We start from the raw sequence: 6,475 nt of genomic DNA, 5'->3' as shown, positions 1-6,475 counted from the left end.
AGAGTATTAATGCTGAAAGGGGGTCAATTAAATTAATATGTCTTTAGGGTAACAGCAGATGTTTCTACATCTAACAGTCCTCCAGTTATAGATTTTCTCTTGATAGTCATTTCTTGTATAGAGCTGACTCCAGGGTTGTAGTCAATTCATATTCAAGTCAGTCAATTAAAATAATAAAATTACTATCTGTTCATTGTGAATCATTGAAATAGATGCCCTTTTCCGTATTGAATTGGAATTTCAGTTTACATCCTGAATTGACTGTTTATGTGGAATTGAACGCCTACCCTGGCTGACACGATTGTCTATTCTACAATAACTACAGAGCCTTGCAAAAGAGTTCATACCCCTTGGATTTCTCTGTTGTGTTATATAGTGGGATTAAAAAGGATTCATTGTAATGTTTTGTCATCAATCTTCTGAAATCACTCTGTAATGTCAAAGTGACCTGTCCCCATAGATACTACATCTGGAAGGTCCCTCACTCAAGTAACGCATTTCAAGCACAGATTCAACTTTACACAAGACTCAGGGATCTTTTAGAACCCTTATAAGAAGGGCAGTGATTTGGTAGATGGGTAACAATAATACAATATGACATTTAAATCTCTTTAAGCATGGTAAGTTAATAATGATTCTGTGGTTACTTATAAACCACCCAGACACATCAAAATACAGTCGTCCTTCTGAACTGAGCTGCAGGACAGGAAAGAAACTGCTCAGGATGTACCATCAGGACATTGGTGAATTTTAAAACAGTTACCGAGTTCAACACTACACTGAATGTTTCATGAAGTCTTATCAACAACTGAAGAGATGTTAGCTCTGTAACCCGTTTTATAAACCTCAACAAACAACTTACATATTGGATGAGAATCGTTGCTGTACACATTTGAAAAAACAAAACAAGAGAAAATATCATAAAACATTTTAATAGCATCTGTTAGAAAAAAGACATTTTGATTGACATACTGTTCATGTCTAGTTTCTTACTTTTGATACCACTGATTTCCATACTGCTTTCTCACCATCCCCATTAACTCCATCTCAATGTCAACCCCTGTGTTTCCCATGATCATCTGACAACAGCTTGTGTGGTGTCTCAAGTAACAGCTGAATCTTCTGTAGGAGGCCATATGTGCAACGATTGAGACAACAGACAGAGAGAAATAGTGAAATAGAATGATATACAGTTATTCATTATACAATATGACAGATTCATGTCCTCAGCCTGATAAACTGCACCTCTGGATTGATGGTAGTGGAGTGGGATTCTTGAACGCAAACGAACCGTTCAGCTTTAAGGCCCGTTTGACTGTGCAGGAGAATTCTTTAATTCCTTGGGACATCTTATCTCTTCCCCGTTCTGAAACAGCCACAAAATGATCAATGTAGTAGTCATCAGAACAAGTAGTTCGTATCACAAACATGCACTCACTGAGCAATCCATTTTTTCAACAACAACAAATGTGTACACTACTCTATTACCGGAGATTTGTTAAAGGTTACCAGGTAAGTGTGATGAAAGATTCTCTCTTTACAGCAACGATGGGGAAAGTACAGGAGAGAGGAGGGGGAAAATGAGCAATTGAAGCGGGGATTGATTAGGTAGCCAATGATGGTATGAGCAATGGGAATTTAAGATTGGATTTAGCCAGACACGGGTTAATCACCTCTTACGATAAGTGCCATGGACTTTCAGTTGACAGATGGAGGAGAACCTTGTTAATGTCCCATCTTGAAGAAGCACCCTACAAGGAAATGTCCTCTCACTGCCCCGCATGGGTTCTCTTCGACCAGAGGGAGAGTGCCGTCTACTGGCTCTTCAATGAATGAGACAAAATAGATTTTCTCACAGAGTGCATGTTGTCTTTGTAATGCTAGAGATTTCAACAACTATCAGCTTCTCTTAGAAGTTTCACATACTGTTTACTAATGATAGTGCATCACCTCTTTTCTGACTGGAGGTTTCGAGAGAGTAAGCGTTTGAATACTGTTGAACCTTTTACTGCCAAATAGAGGACGACGTCACAGTGGACATCTCTGGTTCCAAGACCAGTGAATCTCAGTAGTCAGAGAGATGAGGTGAGGGAACTTGGATGGAGAATTTAGCATGGATCTGTGAACCCTCATGCACTTCCTCAAAGACCTCCATTTCCTCTACATGAAGAATCTTTCATCTCATTCCACCGGGAAGGGGTGGTCCCTGAGACAACACAATAAAAAAGACAGAAAGGACAAATATATTATTCATCAACTAAAACACAAAGAATATGCAGTACCAGATCACAGGAACTCAAAACTCCCAGAAATTTAATTGAATTCATTCAGGAAGTGAAACTCAGTTACATGGAATGTCGTTCGAATAGGCATTTCTATATGGTTTACCTAAACAGACAAAGTTGGGGCAGATGAACTTCCTCCAGTCTTCCCTCTCCCATAGTGATGTCCAGCAATGGAACCACCTTGTGTGTACTGCATGTCTTCAGAAGTGACTGTAGGATCCCAGTTCCTAAGTGATACTTCAGACATGACATCTATCTCACACAGCCAGCGGAGGCCCAAGACACGGCGCTCATAACTCCCTTTGGGTGTCCGGTGCGAGGCAACTCAAGATATGTAGAGAGGTCAGATGGTGCTTAAATTGGAGAGGTTGGATTAGAAGACTATTCCCAAAGGTAATGGGGAAAATGACACTAGCCAGTGGAAATGAAAATGTTAAAAGTAGTTATCTTTACCTGAAACATTGGTCACTCCATGGACAGTGGAAGTCAAGGGTTCAATCGAAGCCTGCTGTGGAGTCCTGGAAACCAAGGACAACATGTCATAATACATATGGGTCTGTTCTGGACACAGATTGAGTCTAGTCTGACTAAAAAGCATGCTCAATGGAATTTCAATAGAAAGTTCTTTTAAGGGTCCAGGAACTAGACTTAATCTGTGTTCTGGAAACGGGCCCATTAACAAAGTAACTAATCTAATGTATTTATCAATGTTCCCATGGAATGCTGGTGAAGTCATCAATTAAATTGTCGAATTGACAAAAATATACAACAGCTAAAATGCTGGGATTCCTGCTGAGGAGTTTCTGAAGAAACACAGGCCTGAACTCATTCAGCGAGCCAAAAACCCAAAGCCAATAGCAGATGTTCTGCGGTCAAAGGRCATGATTGGTGATGAAGAGTACTCCAGAATAACAGCTGAAACAACTGAACAGGAGCGAATGAGAGAACTACTGAATGCAGTCCTCCCTAAAGGAYCAGAAGTGATGGGAGCTTGTCTCAAAGCTCTCAGTGAACATGAACACCATCTTGTAAAGTACTTGAGTGAATCTAGGTAAGACTGTTTTCTTTTCTCCCTCCCTTGAATATGTGGAATGAGTACATTTAGGTCAAATAACTCAATTTGTAAGTCGCTCTGGATAAGAGCGTCTGCTAAATGACTTAAATGTAAATGTAAATGTAAATAAAAACATAGCTACCCAGATCAAAGAGAAAGTATTTTTCAGAATGGAAGCATGTTTTTGTGTTGCTGTCTGTAATAAATGTCTCTTGTTATAGTTCTATCATAGGACCATCATCACATCATTATCTCAGGTGTATCATAGGACCATCATCACATCATTATCTCAGGTGTATCATAGGACCATCATCACATCATTATCTCAGGTGTATCTCACTCCTCCTTCTTCTCCATACTTTCTGATCTCTCTCTTCCCTTCTCCTCTATCCTCTGTCCTGTAGCACCTAATCTGAAGATGCTGAGGGCTGTCTCCTAGTCTGTGGACAAAGACACTTCTCCACCTAATCTGAAGATGCTGAGGCCTGTCTCCTAGTCTGTGGACAAAGACACTTCTTCACCTAATCTGAAGATGCTGAGGCCTGTCTCCTAGTCTGTGGACAAAGACACCTACATGATTGTAAGGGAAGAACCCCCTGAAATGGACAAAAATGAATGGGAACATATTGGCACTGTACGAAACATATACACAGTGTCCAATACCACTCAAATGTTCGGCATTTCATTCAAAGTTTATGGCAAATGTCATATGGCAGATGGCAAGTGTCATACAGCAAAAATCCAAAAGATGGCGAGCGCACTCCACCGTAGGTTTTCATATTGCAAATGCACATCAAGTTAAGACCCAATAGTCAAATTTGAAAAATGTGGGAAAAAAAATCAAAGACGTATCACCCCCCTAAAAAACTGCTTTCTGGACAGTTTTTCAAATATCTTTAGATTTTTTTTGTCGATTATACATGTATATGATCTGTATAAACATACTTTTGTCATATTTTATTGTCATAATAAAATATAATCATAATAAATAAAACAATTTTACTTGTCCATAAGGCATATGTTTTGTCCATTCGCAATATGATTTCATAGGTGGTCAAAAGTCAGTCAAAAGTCAGTGAACCATTGCCAAATGCAATAAGAAGTGTCCAAATGCAATATGAAAGTATTGAAAGTGCCCAATCAGGATGTTATGTCCATTTGCCTGTATGATCATAGGAAGTCGGTTTCCAAACCCAAAAGTCAGTGAACCATGTCCAAATGGCATTTATACTGCCCAAATTATATATAGCACTATGTTAAGCCATGAATCAACCTAGATGGTCTATTTGTCATGTATGATGAGGGAGAAGTGGGACTCTGTTGTTTTTTAATGATTTCTTGAAAAACGTCCAAAATGACCACCCCTATTGGATGGGCATGAGTGGGGGGGTGCTCCCTACCCAACTGTGGATCCCTTGCACCCCCTAAAGGCATTAAAAACCATTTAAAAAATGTGCTCTTGGTAACCCGTTCCAATCACCAGGCACACGGCTGTCCATTTGCAATATGTTTCAATGGGCATTTACCATCACGAATTTGACATAATCAAAAATACTGCAGGAATGCGAAATTGACTGGCCCGATGAACTCGGGATGGTCGGGCAGTGATTCTGGTTCCTCTCCATCGCTCGTTGGTGTTGATTTCATAATGTCAATTTGGTGATGGTATATCAGTTTTTAAACATTTTGCAAATGGACACAAGTCAGCCAGAAAGTCACCGTCCATCAGTCAATTAGATATCATTCTGAAACCAAACTGATACAAACTGACACCACATCCACTTTTTCCAACTCGTTTAGAAGCTAACTATCACATATTTTAGAACAGTCCCAAAATTCACAGCTCCTTCTGTTTAAATCATAATAAAAACATAAAACACGTAGTTACGTTTTAGCTGCGGGTCCAGTTCTGACATTATGTGTAGGCCTAGCTGAGGTGACCCCGAAACCCAAGTTTCGGCTCAAAAGGTCATTTGGATTCCGAGCAACGACCTTAATTGGTGCTGAAATTCCACTTTTTCCGGGCGTTGCTACGGGGTCCTTGAATTAGCTATCGGACAGAAACGTTGGTGTCTGTCTCTATGGGCCGAGGTGGTTTCAATGCACCTAGTCTTGCGACTCTGGGACTTTTCTAAATATCATCATTTTCATAATGGTCAAAATGAATTGAAGTTATTGCAAATGTACAAGGCTGTTTCTCGGTCTGAGAACCTTCTAGAGCCACATAACTCACTGTGCACTATCATCTTGAGCTCTAGAAGAGGTTTCTAAAGTTCCAGAGCTCTAGGACTGACGGTTCTTTGATAGTTTGAATGAAGGTAACTATTGCAGGCTCTGTGTGTCTCTAAGCCCCACACTGTGTCACTCCGTCCTAGCTGTGTGTGTGTGTGTGAGCTTTTCTTGGAAAACTGATTGGAGAAATTATTGATTTACAGTTCATGAGGGTTACCTAGTCACACATATGAAGTTTTTAAATTATATATCGAAAAAGCCCCTATGACCCCAATTTAAGGAACTTCCGGTTGACACAGGAAGCTGAAAGTGAACACATATCCTCCTTGGGGTAGGTTCTTACAGAATGTTGAGTCGTAAGTCTTTACGTTAAGAACTGACTTATTTACAGAGGGTTGAATGATTGAGTATTATTTCAGAAAATCACAGAAATCACGTAGAGTTCCGAAACCCACCTTAACGGATTCGTTTGGACACGCCGCAACTGGATCTGTAACTTTTTTTGGGGAAAAAACACATTTCTTTGAGCATCACCAATTGTAYGATTTCTCTTAAATTACGATAGATAAATGTCTGGTTCTTTTTTTCCTGACACCGTAGGTTCATGTACTTTGACGTGAAGTGGTCAAAATAGCGCTCTATTTTTGTTTTTGACCTTTAATCCCAGAAAAATGGCCTTAACTCAAAAGCGTTGAGGCCTCGGCGCCATCTTGTTCGGGGCTAACTGCCCATTATGCCAAACCTATGCTCACCAAGTTTCGTCTTCAAAGTCTTTTCCGTTTAGGAGAAATGGCCATGTAGTGATTGGTGATGTTTTGTACATTTGCAATATGATTACATTCGCCACCTGGTGGTATTTACCGGGACAGCGGAAAAATTACCAAAATTTGAAAATTTTATAAAA

The 6,475-nt window shown here is 39.8% G+C and overlaps 1 long non-coding RNA gene across 1 annotated transcript; it reads left to right on the top strand.

Moving 5' to 3' along the window:
* The first annotated feature begins 3,071 nt into the window (after positions 1-3,071).
* Positions 3,072-4,169, top strand: LOC112079237 (uncharacterized). The gene is made up of 2 exons (XR_002895894.2): positions 3,072-3,336; positions 3,744-4,169. It is a non-coding gene; the product is annotated as an uncharacterized lncRNA (long non-coding RNA).
* The last annotated feature ends 2,306 nt before the right edge of the window (positions 4,170-6,475 follow it).

Source organism: Salvelinus sp. IW2-2015, unplaced genomic scaffold (genome assembly GCF_002910315.2).
Source record: "Salvelinus sp. IW2-2015 unplaced genomic scaffold, ASM291031v2 Un_scaffold7320, whole genome shotgun sequence".
NCBI lineage: Eukaryota > Metazoa > Chordata > Actinopteri > Salmoniformes > Salmonidae > Salvelinus > Salvelinus sp. IW2-2015.
Note: the sequence above shows the minus strand (reverse complement) of the source record. Positions and strands in the feature narration are given on the sequence as shown.